This window comes from Anser anser, assembly GCF_964211835.1.
Source record: "Anser anser genome assembly, chromosome: 3".
NCBI lineage: Eukaryota > Metazoa > Chordata > Aves > Anseriformes > Anatidae > Anser > Anser anser.
Genome location: NC_139722.1, coordinates 24,308,580 through 24,326,349, shown reverse-complemented (window position 1 = coordinate 24,326,349; position 17,770 = coordinate 24,308,580). Strand labels below are relative to the sequence as shown.

General features: G+C 35.5%; 1 protein-coding gene across 12 annotated transcripts in view; it reads left to right on the top strand.

Moving 5' to 3' along the window:
• CSMD1 (CUB and Sushi multiple domains 1) overlaps positions 1-17,770 on the top strand; it is a 1,157,973-nt gene that overhangs the window by 74,750 nt on the left and 1,065,453 nt on the right. For 3 of the 12 annotated variants that reach the window (XM_083828016.1, XM_083828015.1, XM_083828027.1), the window contains one exon: positions 1-17,770. This exon is cut by the window's left edge; it is cut by the window's right edge. The exons of the other annotated variants lie outside the window; for them this stretch is intronic. The gene's annotated coding sequence lies outside the window, so the exon portion shown is untranslated. 12 annotated transcript variants of the gene reach the window in all.

The window sequence follows — 17,770 nt, the reverse complement described above, 5'->3', positions numbered from 1 at the left end:
GGAATAAACATAGCTTAGGTTTAAAGTCATGAAAGCCTCTGGATCATTTCTTACACACAGAAAAGAATTTGGATCCTTTTATTATTAGTCTTACTAAATCAAAGTTCAGATCCAGCAAATCTGTAAACGACAATCCAATCCAATAGCAAGGTGCATATTTTAAGTTTGAACTGCTTTTGTGCAATTCCAGTCTCTGGAATATATGAAAAATAATATTTAGCTGTTGCAAACTTTCAGTTTCTTTTTTCCCTTCTTTGTTTTAAACTTTGTTGGTCCAACAGTGTTGTGTTGCACTGTGCAGTTTATGTGGGCAAAGGAAACCTGCCTCTTTTGTGGAATCTGTGTTTTACATAATGGATGTGGTTAGAACGTGTTACTTTAATTGAAATCTTAACAGTCTAATCACAAAGCTATTATTATTCCAGTTACAATCAGGCTAACACTCATAGCCCAAATTATCTAATTATCAAAATAGCCCAATTAATATTACTAAGTTTTATTACTATACATACACTATACACATTACACATTACTGTGCTACCCCTGTTTCCTGGTGCTAGGCTCTCCTTTGCAATGTGTTGTTATGGCAGGACTTCAGCATCCCAGGTTCCTCACCTAAAGAAAAACAATGTTGAGAGTGGAGGTTTCTTCCTCTCTGCTCTTGGTCATCTTGGATTATTTTTATACTTCTGCTAATATTGCCTGCTTGGTTTTCCTCGCTTCATTGGCCCAAAGTTCTCATTATATATGTTGAATACTTTTTTGTTTGCTTGTTTGTTTTCATCCTCCAAAACTGTTTTTAATAGTGCCCAAAGTTGAATTACTTAAGTAAACAGTAATTGCTGATTGATTATGTGTTTGGAGTCAGTGGGTCTGTAGAGTCAGTCTGTGCCTGTATCTTCAAGGTCTCTGCTATAATCCTGTGTTCATAACCCAATAAACTACTTCATCATTGTAGCACCCCAGATCACTCTACACAGAAGAAATATGTCACATTTATTATGTTTATAGTCATTACACTACATGATTGCACTAAAGGTAAAAGCAAATTAAGCACTAGCCACCTGATCATTGGGCAATTGCCCGTTAAAGCTGAAGCAAGCTAAAATAAGGTAAAGCCAAGAGAAACTGTGACAGCCTGAAAAGTCCTGCGATGTGCAGTATTAAACTGATGCAAATCTTCTTGCCTTTTACTAGTAACGGCAATACCATGTTTCTTGGGCTTCAGGGCTAGTCTGCCTGGAATCTTGATGTTATATAATATATATAAGGGTGGTCAAAAGTTATTTTAAAATAAGTCATCATGGTCGTTTACAGCAATATCATATTTCTTCTACAATTACAGATCCCATTTTAAAAATTTATAGTGAAGTCATCAAATTTTACTCTGCAATGAAACTCGGTATATTGCTTTCCAAATCAGGATGAGTTACTTTCATTTTAGTTCATATTTATTGGCTGCTTTTAAGTAAAACAGGCAAAAATTATGAAACTCTGGATTCAGAAGCAATTCCTCTATAGCTTAAAAATATTCAATATTAAAATGTAGGTTGTTAGTATATAATGGGAGTTGTACGTTGGGTTATTTTTATATATCCATGTATGTATTTTTAGTAAGTGATAAAGCAGTAGAGTTACTGAGCTTTGAAAAGCAGTGCTTACAGTTTATAATAGCTCAATGAGAGAAAAATAATGTTTCTTGCACTCCTGTGAACCTTTTGCTTCTTCCTTGGAAAGAAAAAAACCAAACTGTTCTTATGCTATCAGAATGCTGGCTTTATTTAGTAAAAAAAAAATGCTCACATGATATTTTAATTAGGAAATAATTTTAAGATAAAAAAATTCCTTGAGAACACTCTTCAAAAGAATTGTATTCTCAAATATGTTTTTATGAAGTAATTACAAAAGATTAAAAGTGCAAGCTATAGTGATGTGAGAATGCATTTACCTGATTAGGTGTCTCCAGAAAAATCAAGAGGAGCGTTCCTTAGCTTTGGAAGGTCAGATGTTTGAAATGGTTAAATCTGGGGCACATCACCTACAGCCACATATCCCATATGGCACCCACTTGCCTCCCCCCTGCCCCATGCATGAGATGTACTGACACAAGCATAAGGGAATCCTCCGTGAGTTCTGTACTTGTAGAGACTGCAGAGCTGTGCACTAGGTGCAAAGATAATCAAATGTGCAATTACACCATTTTTTCAAGTAAACTGGTACCCACATGACAATTACATCAAATACATTGCTAAAAATTACCACAAATGCAAAAGGAGATTGAATTTTGGTTGCTATGGAAACTGTAACATGCAGCTTCCTGACTTAATGTGCACAAAATTGCATCCTTAATATCACACTGATATACGTTCTTGCTTTTTTTTTTTTTTTTTTTTTGTACTTCAGTAGGTGAAGATGGAGTCTGTGTAATAATATATCCATTCAAGTTATACATCTCTGTCAGCGTGCCATCTGGTATTTCTTGTTAATTGCAGGGCACGTGTACAGGTTTACAGATATTTCACTATATAAATGGTGCAGAGGAATATTAAGTGTTCTTAACAGATGTTTCTTAAAAAGGAAGGAAGATGATTTACCTGAAAAATGTATTTTATAGGGGGGCCACTGGATGTTCATGGCCAAATTAAAAAATAACTTAAGTGGAAAACAAAGATCCTTGAGAAAGCCTAGTAAAGAGGGTGAAATTTATTTTCACCAAGGCTTATGAGCATTGGTTTGGGCACATGCAGATACCTTGAAGTGACTTACACTTCCCCATATAGATAGCTATGGCACGTTAGGTGTGAAAACGTGTCGTAAGAAAACTTCATTGAGAGCCACTCATTTGCGAATCTGGTTACTTCCTTATGCAGGAAGAGCACAGTAGGATAACCATACCTGAAACAGTGGAGAAGCACTTTGCTGCAGACCCAGACCCAGTTTAGGATGTGTGCAGTTGCACACAGGGTAACCTCCTCTTTGTCAGACATGGCATGAAGTGGTGCGCTGTTATGAGCAGATTGTTACCAGCACCTTTGCAGATAACTTCAAACTTCTTCAAATTGTCTATGTTACACTGCATTAACATGACTTTCTAACATGCCCTGAAATATTAATGCATTAAAAAGATAATAAAATACTTAGGAACTTTGACACAATGCGAGATTCAAAGTAATTATTGTTTTGTAGGCTCTCTAGGGCTTGTGACTTGATGCTATGAGAGCAGAACAGCTTTTGGTTGCAAAAAAAAATAAAGTGCATCTTGAGAGAATGATTGAAAATGTGGATGGAGTAGAGCAGGAAACCATAAAATTACATTTGTTATTGTGAATCTATATGCAAGCACAGTACTGGAGCTCCCAAGACAGAGGCTGATAAATGATTCAAACCTAGACTAGGATTGTTTGAACCAGCAATTCCCAATAGTGCTGTTTTGGTAGTAATGTTTTTGTAAGATATAGTATAGATAGGGCTCTGGCAGTTTTAATCACTCTGTATGACCTTGGTCTGATCAAGGTTGCACAACAGTTCTTAAAAATGTGTCTGGGCATTGTCTATAGAACAGATCTTAGTAGATCTGCGTTTACTGGACCCTCTTTCATTAGCAATTACTTGTCCAAGTAAGATCCCAGTGCCATTTACCCCCCCTAAATAGCAGCTGGCAGGTAGAAGCTACTTTAACACCACCTGTCAACGTGAGCAAAAGGAACTATGTCGAATTCTGAATATTCAAGCTCTAACAATAGGAGGACATCAAACCTGCATTCAGAAGCCTCAGTTTTCACTTATATGAAATGTGAATGTGAAATGTAATTTCATTACCATATAGATTTTTATTTTTTAGAGCAAACCCTGCAAAAGCACAGCCTTGTTTAATAACAATGGAACTGAATATTAGCTTTTTAATATTGGTTATTATAGCTCTGTATATTATAAAGTCAGTTTGTTTAAGTGAGTTCAGGTTTACTTTTTATTCTTTTTTTCAGGGGCCTCATTACAGTATTTTTATGAACTATATTTTAATTCTAGCAGTTAAACTGTGTCACAGTAATATCTCTTTCCCAAGAGGTTATTAATATATATGAGAAAGTATGGCATGCAGAGTCATGTAGTATTTTCAATTTTATTTTATTTTATTTTATTTTGCAACTATAGCTGTATACTGTTAATTTCTATTTATGAGGTCATATTACTAACTCTTTTTAAATGTTTGGATCATTGTTATGCCAAAAAAAAAAAAGAGTTTTACTCTCATAAACCTCCTGGTAAGGAAAAAAAAAAAAAAAAAAGTGGGTTATAAGTTTTCTTTAAATTTATTTCTGTATATGTTCAGATTTTTTTTTTGATGGTTTCTTTTTTTGGCAAACATTTGAAGTCAAAAAGGTTTTTGGCATAGCTGGCATAGCTGCTAGATGTATTTGCATGAAATGTGAAATTCTATAATTTTTATGGCATTTAACATAAATGATCCTTTGGAAAATTTTGCAGCTAGAGCTCTTTCATACTATTTTTTAAAACATCAGTCGTCAACCAGTTAACTGCAGTAATGGCATAGGTCATTACCTTATTCCTAAAATGGTGTAAAGTTTGCAAATAACATTTAGTGTTTTTTAATAAAAAAAATTTATGGCACTCTGGGTACATCTGCAAGTGAGTTTCAAGGAGATGATTTGGTCCTGATTTTCAGTGGCTGACTGCATTTGCACTGAGAAGGTGAAGGTGTCACCTGTAACTCCAGCTAGCTTTAATTTATCTGTCTTGGCTCTTGATAGCAATGAAATTAGGTATAGGCTTCATTGCCAAATAAATATATGGCACTACACATACTTCCAATGCTAAATCTCTTTTTTTTTTTTTTTTTTTGGTGGAAACCATTAAAGTCAGCAGCAACAAAAATCTTTCAAATATATCCCTTTGTCCTGGAGAGAGAGCTGGGAAGAATGCTTGTGTCTGATCACAGGTACTGAACACAAGCATTGCCCCTGTTCCCATCTGACTGAACTCAGGGGGCTCTGCTGGGTGTCATCTGCAGGGAGCTGTGTGTGGGCCCTACCAGCTCAGCAGCTGCTCGGAGGTGCAGCGGCATGGACTAGGCCTCCTGGAAGCTCTGTGCTTCTTGCACCTCCTTGCAAAAATATTTGCTATCTTCTCTGGGTGCTGGGTTAGTTTTCCTGTGTGTTTGCAGGAAGAGCTGTGGAGTGCTTGTGCAGCTGTTCGCTTCCACTGGCTGCGTCTTGTCTTCTCTTTTCAGCTGAAGATTAGGATTGTTTGTGTTACAGTTTTCAGAAATGTACAAGTAATTTATAGTTAAGTTCTATATAGTTACTATCTTAAAATAATTATTTTAGTGTTGAATGGCAGGGAGAAAGATGCTCTTTCTCCTAATTACCCTTCTCCACAAACTAGATGAAACATTTCTGCTCTGTGCTATATTGATACAGGGGAAGGAGTAAGAAGCAGCTGAGGAATTTTGTCAGCGCTTGGATCACTGTAATGCAAAATCATCACAGTGACTTTGTGATTGTCTCCTGTGTACCCTTGTTGTGCCAGGTACACAAGCATAAAAACAGAATGCAGGAATAGGCGATGCCAGGAGGAATTGTAAAGGGCATGGAATTACCCACTTCCCTCGGTGTGGTAGCTCTGCCTATGCTGCTAATACTCACATGAGAAACAGTGCCTAGTTCTGGTGCCTTATTTGTTCCCCACAGTTTGAGATATGTGTTCTTGAAAAAGGAGAGGTTGGAGAACCATCAGGTTCCTTTTTAAACTGATTTCACAAAAGCTCAATTAAATGGTGATTTGATCTTATGCAGCACAAATGTTATTTGCCTGGCAGAAGTAACAGTGGGACTTCAGGCTGAGTAGCACTTTCCTACAGAGGTTTGGACATGTTTCGTAGGCATGTCTACTGTAAAATATTTCAGCTTTCATTTGTATCCTTACAAAGGTCGTGTAGAATAATAGAACAGAATGTACAAGTATTTAACTGAGAACTGTATCTGTATGTGCCTGAAGGTGTTTTTAAGTACTGAAGCTGATACCTAACTCCTACTGGATATAGGATGAAATTTGGAACAGGCATATGCATAGGCTATATGCAACTTAGAGGCATATAGCCTCCTTTTAAGTCCAGCCATGGGTGTTTGTTCCTGTCTATTCTGAGTGCCTGCTCAAATTAGAACATGAGTTTTACTGTGAGGAATGCAGGCCTATTGAAAATGTGCAGTTCAAGTCAATGTTCAGAAAACAAAGTGGCCACTGTGCATCAGATTTGGGAAGATGGCAGTGACCTCCAAGTTTGTTCTGCACGTGCAGGAAGCCTCACGAAGCTGAAAGAAGAGCAAGCTGATTGTATGAGTTTCCTATGCATCTTTTTCATCTTTTCTGAAACTGCTGCTTCATTCCTCATACAGCTCTTATGCTGATGTCATAAACCTAGCAGTTTGGTATGACATAATTCCACTCTCTGTGAATTAGTGATGGCAGTTAGATTGCTACTATTATTGATAGTGCCTGCAGGCAGGGAGCCATTAAGGTGTCACAAACTTAGCAACCTGCTGTGACATAATATTAACCTTTTAAATTTAGTGTTACAGTTAAGTTGCATCCCAAGGGTCCCTACTTTAGTGCCGTGTGTATGTATGAGCATAGGATACAACTTTTTGGAGAACTAGTAAGCTTTGTATTTCTTACTGCATTTGATTAACAGCTACAGCAGCACATACAGCAGAAATATTTTCCTTTTATTTTTTTTTAAGTAGAAGATGACAAGTAATAGGAGAACATCTTTTCAAAAGTTTTTGTAGTATCATTAAGAATGGATGAGTAAAATAACTGTGAATCGAACCAAACTGGAGAAAGACAATTTTTTGAAAAAAGTGTAGCTAAAACTTGCTCTACAACAGTCAGTCTACAAATGATTGTGACTGTCTTCTTACAGCTGTCTCTCTATTTTGGTGTTTAATGGCTATAGAAAAACTTAAACCCTAAATATATAGTATAAAACTAAAGTATAAAGTATAAACTAAATATATTATAAATACTATATATATATAGTATAAATACTATATATGTATTATATATTATAAATATTATAAAGCATAAACTAAACCCTAAATATATAGTATATAAGATAACAGTTTTAATTTGTGCAATAATCTTAAATTTTGAGATTGGTGAAAGGGAATGGAAGGGCTTTAAGATATGCCTGCACAGTGCTCCGAGTATATGGAAGTTCAGCGAATTCTTGTTTACTGTTGATATTCTGAGTGCCATGGGAGCAGTAAATCAGACTACTGGCATGTGTGTGAAAGCTCATTTGCCAAAGGACATCCTTTTGATGCATTAGCTAGCTAAAAATGCAGAGAAGAGTTGGGCAGAATTCTTCAAAGGGTCAGGAATTTATTTATTTATTTATTTATTTATTTATTCATATAACATCACCAACTCCTTGGACTCCCTAAGATATAAGCAATTTTATACCTTTAGTCTTTAAAAGGTCTCCACAGCAAGTTAGGCACTGGTTTTCAGTATGCGAAAACATTCCCACTTGCTGGGATTCAGCTTAATTCAGCTTGCGTGTACAGAAATCTCACCTGCTGATTTCGAACCGCAGGTTTGGAAAAAAAATGTCTGTGTGAGTTTTCAGGGTGTGTGGATTACACACAGTAGCATACTTAGCTAAAGAGGAAAAGAAACCAGACACCATACTGAGGTTTCTCTCTTTGAGAGCAACCAGAATGCTTTGTGACCAGATGTGAAATCAGAACTTACAAGTAGAAGCAGGCAAGGAACAACATTAGTCACCTTAAGCCAGACAATGTGTCATCAAAACCAGCTTGTCCAGATGTCTAGGTTGTAAAAACAGGAGTCCAGTGGGCAGTGCAGACAGAAAATGATTTTCTAAGGAACATTGGGTAAAACGTGAAAGTCAAGGCAAGTGAGATACCAACACCCACATGCAGCTACTGCTGTGAGGACAGGAGAAACCTACACAACCCACCAAGCAGGAAACCAGTGGCTGTCAAAGCCAACAAATAAACCATACAGTGGACAGCAGTAGAGATATTAGGCAGTCTAGTGGCAAAACCATTTAAAACAAGCATGAGAAATAAGTGATGCTTTTCAGTAAATCTTCTGGAGATGCTAAGAGTAGCCAGTACTAACGAAATTACACGTTGAGGAATATTATGATGTTGAGTTTACATATCTTCTTTGAATATTTTTTCTTCTTCAGTAGCATGAAACAAAAATCAAGGAAACAAAATTTCTCCTACTGGGTTGTTCACCTGCTGCCTATTGGTGTTGCTCTCCTGCTGTCTTCTCCATCTGCTTTAAATTCATTTCTGAAATGTGTCCTCTTTAAAAATAAGTTCTTATTAATTTCTTAAGGAACAAATTAAGAAATAGCGAACACAGAGACATTTTGTTGAATTACAAGCAATTAGAACACAATGGGGAGAGGAACAGGAAAGAAAAACATTATACCAATTATGAATATTCTAAAAATAAATAAATAAAAAATCTGTCAGATCCTGACAGTCATATAAAATTTTTAATTTGTCTTCTCCTGGGAAAATTGCCATTCTAATTAATGAAAATTTTCATTAGTGGTGGCTTTAGAATTTTACTTGGAGTAACTAAAATACTGTCTAAGATAATAAATAGTAGTTCAGAAATGTGACAGTACATTAACCATGAAGTAACACATAAGAAATAGTCTACTTCAGCAACACTTTCACTTTTACTCACTTGCTTTAAATTTTACATATTTTGTTTACATGGGAAAATGAAGGCTGTCCATGAAGGGTCTTTAGCCCTTTATATCTTTCATACATACATATACCTTTAACAAATGAGTAAATTTCATCCCATTTTGTATACCCAGTATGATTTTTTATATACCCAGTATGATTTTTTTTCAATCCATTTTCTCACTTCATTCTGAGGAAAGGAAAGTAAGGAGTGTCACTTTTTTCTGCTCACAGTTCTTTCAGTATACTGATATTATGCATCTCTTCCCTATGATTTTTGGTATACGGTGTTGCCTCTGAGACTACATATCAGAATACAAGGACAAGAAGTTTTTTATGCTCAGTTTTATTCCTACTTTATGTACTAGTGTAGCTCAGCCAAAGTGAAAGTGAATGGAAAGAGGATAGTTATAATTGAAGGATAGATTGCATACACTATGAAATTACTATTTTTTTAGGAACTACAACCTTTTGCACTAAAGTATATAGCACTAGTAGTGTAGCTTTGAAATTAAGCATGATGAGATTTACACACTGTGTTAACCTTGCTTAAGGTTCTGAAGGAAGAAAATTCTCCACACAAAATTTGTTCAGAATTTCATCTTCAGTATGCTGACTGAGACTGAAGACACATGTTTTAGTCCAAGCAAGAGTGAGTGCAGGAGGCTTGCTGACTTCTGAATATTCCTGTATGTTGAGTGACTATTGCGAGGGCTTGTCATCAGCTAACAGTGGGACATTCATCAGATCTTTGGCCTTCTGCTTCCCTGCCTGTTTCAATATGATGGGCTCTGCTTTCTCCATACTTTTCTTGCCATCTCCACTTGCTCTTTTCTCTAGTATTTTTACATTTTATTTTTTTTTAAGCATAATATTACTTATGTTTTTACATAATATAGGATAAATTATGTTTGCCTGTTCTACTTGCTAGAGAAGTGCACTGCTTTATGGAAACATGATTATCAACAGATGGATTTATATAAAGGTCCATTAGTCTTGTAGGGAAGAGTCTTCCACACTGCAGAAAAAGGTAGTTTCTTTTATTGCCATTCTGTTTTTTGCAGAACTAATGAAATATCAAGGAGCCATAGAAAACGTCAACATGTTAACATTCACTTATATTTAAAATGTACAAAACATATTTTGAGGATTGCTGATGCTGTCAGGTACTAAAGGACACTTGTGAGTGAAATGAAATAAGCAAAAATGAAGAAATCACAAATGAAAAACTCTGTTTTTTCTTCTACATTTACAGAAAGAAAGCATTTTAATCATCCATACACCATCTGTAAACCATACTACAGAATGCTGGTTGTGTGAAGTTCATGCTTTCAGAAGGGATTTGGGTATTCTAAAAGTCTACTATCAACACTGTTCTTGCATTTAATATAGGTATTTGAATGGAACAAAATAAGACAATTTTTCAGTAGTCGATAGAAATTCCTTATAGGGCAAGTTGTGAATTTGTAGATGCCTCAAGATTATGGGCTGGCAAATATGAATAAGCATTAGGTTGGGCCCAGATGATAACCTTGAGCTGAGATGACCTGTCATTCTGATGAAAAGTTTTGGCTTTAAATGTGCTGCTGTAATGTAAACGTCGTGGTTTGCAACACTACTTCTGCCTGGAAAGTCCATGCTCAAAGCTTTGAAATAGTGATTTGATTTCAGGGCTGCAAGGAAAAAGCAGGTTAGTTGAAATCTTTTCTATTTTCTTTTTTGGTTCATCCTATCTACTCTAGTAAAATACATGGCTTGCTTGCTGGTCATTGGCTGCTCGATTCATAGACAGAAAATGATATGTCATGGGATTGTATATTAAAAAAAAAAAAGCCAACATAACACATGCTTTAGCATTCATATTTGTATTTCCTAATTTCCAGAGTTTCATTGCCAAGGGCTTTCCTTACATAGTTCCTTTCTGGACTAAACGTAGTGAGCAGAACTGACTCTGTTGTTCGGTATTATTAGGCTTACGCATGTACCACCTGCACAGAGTGCAACTTATTGAGGAACAATTAGCTTCATAGTCCTGGTTATCCACATTTTTTTGTCCCAAAAGTATAATTCTTACTTAGTGTAGTTCATTGCATCTTTTACAAATTACTATAAAACATATCTATTAAACAAAAAAACAAACAGAATATGTTAAAATTTGAGAAAGCTTTCAGGGTTTTAGTCCAGCTCTTCTTTAATTCTGCAGAATTAAGAGATTCTGTCTCTCTGAAAATGGAGAGACTTAACATGGCTACTGTATTATTACTGTTTCACAGAATTGTAGATTAATTTAGTTTGAAAGGGCTGCTGGAGGTCTTGCAGTCCAATGACCTTCTCTTTCTGTCTCTTGGTTGCTCAAGGCATTGTCCAGCTGAGTTTCGATAGGATGCCCATTCCACAAACTGTCTGGGCAACCTGCTTCATTGATCGGCTAGCCTCATGATGGAAAAGTAATTTCCTAATACCTAACTGGAATTTTTCACATTGTACTGTGCCTGTTTTCTTCCACCCTCTCGAAGTGTACCTCCATAAGAGTCTGACTCTGCCTTCTGGTGAGCCTCTCATTAGGTAGCTGAAGAGAGTGATAATGTCTTCCCTTAGCCTTTTCATCTTAAAATTCATTAAAGCTCATTCTAACAACTTCTCTTTGTACACCTCGTGCTCCACTTCCTGATCATCTTGGCTTTCCACAGCACTTTTCATGTACATCTATATTTTTCTTGTACTCTGGAGCCCAAAGCTGCTTACAGTACTTCAGATTTGATCTCTCAAGTGCAGAATAGAAGGGAAATAATAACTTTCCTCAACCTGCTGACTGTACTATTGCTAATACAGCCCAGCAGGTGGATGGCCTTCTCTGCTGCAAGGGCACACTGCTGATTAGGATTCAGCTTATTTTCCAGGGGTCCAGCTATTGCACAGAGTTACTCTGTCCCCAGCGTAAGACTCTGCTTTTTTGTTGTTGTTGTTGAACTGTGTTATTATTTTGCTTTGCAAAGTTTATTTTCAAAAGTAAGTGTATTTGTTTAAAATATGTATCTGATTAAAATGTTTTAGTTTATGTGCAAGTAAAATACAGTGTAACTCTGTATGTATATATATATATCTTTATATATGAACACACATAAATACTCCCAAAAGACAAGCAGGGTAAATGGGAACAAACCAAAACCTGCATTTGCCTGTATTCTTCTGTTAGTCCCTGTAGCAAGTCACCCAGCATTTTTTATTTGTAAAAGTTGTGTTTTTAGGAATGACAATTTTTAATAAAATATTCAGATTTTTGGAGGGTCTACATCTCTTACCATATCTCAGCACTGAATAATGTTGAATCAAGCTATTAGAGAAAATAAGTGATTCAAAATAACTCAGATGGGAATGTGTGGAATTATAGTTTCTAAAGAGAAGGAAATGCATGGTCTCTTTTCTATGTAACAACATAAAGGACATATGTAAATGGCACACAGTACGAAATCCTGACCTAGACAACTGCACTGTGCAAGTTCTAATTCAAATGCAATTTATATGAGATAGATTTAGATGAGATAAAGTGTCCAAATTAAATAATATTGATCCTTAGGTGCAACATAAATGATATGGAATTTGCACAGACCGTACAATGCATTGTGTGTTCAGATAGAATTTGCCTCTTTTGCTTGACAGTACTTGTATAAGTTGGTGTGGTTCTATTCATAATCAAGGATAGAAACAGGCATCCCCAGAGATGTCTAAGAAGGGCCAGGCCAATTGCTTTTTGGAGGTACCTATGTGTATTGACTATACAGAGCCTAATGCTATCTGCTCGGAATTACGTGCTGAAATTAGATGTGATCGATTTCTCTTACACTGATTTCTGAAAACACCTGGCTGTACATATAAAATACTCATATACTGGAAGAGCAGGAATTGTTTACTTTTTGGCCAGATTACTCTTGCTTTGCACTTAAATATTTTAATTTACCCAGTATTCAAAATTAGGGCACAATTGTAGGACGTGCCCTACCATGAAGCACTGCTTATAGTTAACATCTCAAAAGTGAAATTGACAATTTCTTACCAATGTCATCAGATAGTAGTTCCAATGGATTTGTTAAATGACTTAATAGGATTTTATTTTTTGGAAGATGACAGCAACAGTAAATAGAGTTTATTGAACATTATTTCACTGAGATTTATGCATTCCTTCATAAATTCTTAGTTATGTCACTGACCTATAGATGTACTTAAGGCTTAACAAGATATACTAATAGGTAATATATTGAAACATTTATTTATAAATGTTATTTTCCTATTTTTTGTTACCTTACTGTTTGACTTTTATTCCAACAGAAAGGATCATACAACTGTTCAGTTTCTGTTGTTTGTAGCCCTACCACACTATGCCAACAAATAAGACTACACAGCAAATACAAGGCAATTTCATTTTTCTTTGCTTTCTGTTTATTAAAATAAGTCAATTTTCAATGTGCTTCTCTATTTCCATAGTTAATACTATCTTAGTCTTACAGCCAGAATTTTGGTGTTGGACAGGTTTTAAAATTTCTTGATTTAAGGATTAAAACTGTAGTTTTGCATAACAGTTATAAACACCTGATAATTGTAATGGTGTGTAAACTACCACAGTTATACTATACTAGAATAAAAAGATATCACTGCATTCTGTGAAAATGTGCTGAAGACTTTGGGCTGCTTTATCAGTGGTCTACCTTAAAAAGCGATCAACAAAAATGATCTTGGAAAAATATTTCAAACATTTTTACTGACAAAATAACTTTTGCTAGGGATTACTTGCATATTCTTTAAAATACAGAAGTATCTTTAGACACAGTCATATTTAGATTCCCACCCACCAAAATGCAATAACAAATTTTATCTTCCAGTAAAAATGCAGTAGTGATTGCAGATATTCATGATTTGTCCTCACCAAATGCCAGTTTAGCCAATTAAATCACTAGAGCTATGATACTATTTTAAAATCACACAAAATCTGTGCCTAGGTATTTAGAAGTTTGTACTTCCTGATAATGGTATCGAATGAACTCCCAAAACAGAAAAAAATAAAATAAAAATCTTGTTGTGGTTTCTTTACTGTTCATTAGTGTCAGTGCAAAGAGAAGTTTTTGACTACTGGATGACTTGCTTCATTTTTCTGAGTCATGCTAAGAACTCTTTTCCAATGTTTTCTCTGTGTATTTTAAAACTGATATAGGCACTGATCTTTTTTACTGGACTGGGAACTGCTGTAGGTGAGAGATGGAAAGGAACAATAAACAGGCTTTGGAGCCTGTGGGTAGGCTGGTAGTAGCCGTTCTTACTGCTAGATGCATTTGAGGTGGCTTTGTATGTGTGAGTTGGGCCTTGTGGGATTAGGTCAAAAACGAGAAGAAACATGGGAAAGGTTGGAACAGGAAGTTTGGAAAATCCCATGTGAAACCGGGAATTTGCTTAACAAATTCCTTTCTAGTGGATGAAATCATGTTGATATCTATGATGAAAATAGGTAAGAACAAAGGCATAGCTAGGATCACTGCATAGACTCTTTGCTCCAGAGTGATTCTGCTGCTGTGCCACTGGCCATTTGAAAATGTTCCGGAAGTTTGAGAGCTTAATTGTAGACAGTTGCTTCTGATAGTTCATTTCTGAATCTGTTCAGTGTTGTATCAGGCAGAGTAGATATCAAAGGTTCACAGAATTTTGCATTTTTATCCAGAATCATTCAGGAAATTGGACCTAAGATATATTAGGCACTTTGTGCCTGCCATACGATTGAATTCATTCATGGCTGTGCTTGGTGCAGTTATTCGCCTGACCAATGTAGAAGTTTCAGTATGGACCCATATGAGTGATTAAGATTTCTCCCATGGATAGTATCACTGGATCTTTAGTAACCCTGCAGAGCAGATTGAGCTTCATTCTTAAATACTAGTCTAATTATCCCCACAGAGTAAATTGCATGGTATTTAGTTTGACTACTTTGAAAGCCTAAGATCTGAGGCTGCTTTGCTGTGATTTGAAATCTTTGTTCCCAGGGAACTGAGTTATTTCAAACCAGATGTTTAACCACTAAATTGCATTTCTATCTCAATTTCTCACCTAGATAGGAATGTCACTAATGACTGTATTAAGACAAACGACAGTTATTGTTATATAGCAGATAGATGCTATTAATATGATGTTATCTCACAAACGATAATTAAAAAAGGACTACTATCCCAATTTTAGTGGATGACTGGTCCAGACACTTAAGAAAATAGCTCATTCACTGTTTTCACAGTGGGGATTTCTGAAACCCTACATATACAACATGACGCAAAATGTTTGGCAAGATAGATAAGGAAGTAGAAAAGTATTCCCATAAGGTGGTGATTATAATTCTTCAGCAACTGAGCAAATAATCTATGACATCAGGAGTGTGAATATCCTAGCATTTGTTAACATCAACATTGTTAATATCCAGATAGGTCAGTGCTAGTAAAACAAAGATACACGGCATGACCAAGGGGAGTGCCCTGTCTCATTCAGTTTTAAGTGTTGGGTGGTATTTTGGGGTTATTACTCACTGATGCTGTAATCAACTAATAGAGACACAAAGGATTTTTTTTTCCTTTTAAAATACACTGTAGAGAAATGGCAGCTGTTTTCCTCAAGGCTCCCATTCCTCAAATCCACCCTAAAGAGAAAATCAATATGGATTCTCTCAGAGGCTTTCAAGGCTGTTTCCCATGTCATGTGGAAAAGATCAAGAAGAAACAACTTGTTTCTTAAAACCAAGGCTGTTGAGAATCTTCAACAGGCTGTAGACCTGTTTTCTTTCTCATTAGTCTTACTGTTTTCAAATATGTTTTAGAAAACCTAACCACACACACAAAAAAAAACCACCTTCTCAAAGGTACTTACCTCATCTATGAGTCACCTTTAGAAGCTCTTTGCCTTCCCACCAAGCAAGCTAGTCAACAAGCCAGATAAATCAATCAAAACAATGCCCTGCTCTTCCCTTTGTTTTTGTTTTTTATTTTTTTAAAAAACAACAGCTGTAAACAGTATGAATCTTATGTTGTATCCAAAAAGTCAAAAAGCAGCCTCTCTAATCTTGTACAGCAAACAAAGCTCAAAGTTCTCTGAGATGTTTATAATAAAGCTCTAAAAATAGAACTTCAAGATGTCCTATAATATGAAAAGTAAAAGACAGAATTTATAATAATTGAGTAATCATTTGCAACTCAGAAATAATCTTCTGACTCAACATTCCTGACCTAGTAATGAATAGTACTGTCATTTGTCCCTTAACTCTACAGATCTAATAAAATTTGAGATTTAGTCTTTCATTTTTTTACTGAAACCTAATCTAAGAGACCTGGAACACTAAAATTTTAAATGCTTAGGGTTGGTTCGGGAAAAACCTTGACATGCATCTAATTAAAAGTAATTCTGCATATATATAGTCTGTTTTTTTGCCTTCTATGTAAAAGTTCAGGTGTTCATAGCAATGTCTTTTTAAAAGAAAGTGGAAAGACAAGGCAGGAAAGGTGTAGAAGGGGAAATGCAGAAGGGGAAGTATATAAGAGATAATAAGATCTATTCTACAATGTTAAGTCTTCTGTAAATTTTTCTATGAAACCTCAGGGAGTCTTGAAAAAGAACAACTTTTATTGTTAAAGAGCTACTATACTATCTAAGATATACAGCTGTCTTGCTTTCCATCTAAAAAATAATAATGTTAGAGCTTCTGAATGCACATTTCACTGCTTTTTGGATGACCATTGGTTATCAAAGTGCAATGCTATGAATTTCAATAGAGTGATCATTACTGGAAAGAGTTGAAGTCAGCTAGAGTCTGGTCTGAGAAGGAACAAGACTAGAACACCAAAGCAAAATACGATACTTCATACTTTGGCTTATGGGATATCTTAGACCAGGAGGGCTGGTCTTCACTGGGTAAAACCGATAAATGAATTTTCAGGTTTTCAACAAGGAACCATACTGTGTTTAAATGAAGGATTCAGTCCTGCCTCCAGCATTAAAATTAGGCAGTATTGCTGTTGGTCCTGGGTAACAAAACAAAGCAACAGTGTTGAAAAAATTTTTCTGCTCCTTAGGGCTATATTATTTGTAAGTAAAATTTTATAGTCTCAACTATTCCATACAGTCATGTCTCTGAAAGATGGAGATCTCCTTGGTTTAGCTCCTTGTGTAGCTCAGTTACTGTCTTACTGTGGTATTTCTGTAAGAATTCATAAGACTTTACTTGCTTTGATATCCTTACAGATGCTAAGTGATCATCCTGTTTCACTTCAGGGAAAAATAGCGCTTTTGCTTTAAGTATTGTGATATTAACAGAAATATTAAAATATAACTGTAAAAAGGGCAGTTCTTTTGAGATGCTCGGTTCTAAACCAATTAATCCAGACCTCAGCATTTATGATCTGTTTTGGAGCCTAAACCAACTGTTACTAACAAAAACACGACAGACAGATGTTTGTCTAAATAGTAGAAATATTTCCATGGAATATGTGTTTGTGATAAGGAATTAAACTACCAAATTCACAAATTATTAGCTAGGTCTACTGGAGATGGATTCAGATTAAATTAGTGCCACAAATCATCTGTAGAGTCTTTCTGGGACATGTGGGATATTATGAGAAACTATTTCTCATCATGCATCAACTTGAAAAATAAAAATATCTCCAAACCAATAAGCAGATATTTACCAAATATGGTATCTGAACGAAGAACTATGCACATTCTTTCCATGGTGTAGCAGATAATGGCAAACAATCCTTTGCCATATTCTTTGAACATACAATTATAACAAAACTATGGCTAATTGCACAAAAAGATAAAACTATAATAACCTAACAACAACAAAAGGCAAAAAAAAATAAAATGATTTTCAAACAAAGAGGTTGAAGTATAACAGGGAAGAGACTGGTGCATTTCCAATTGCAATAACATGTTGAGAAAATAAGACTGGAGAAGGCAAAAATGATAATGAAGAAAAAATATGTGATGGCTACAATAGA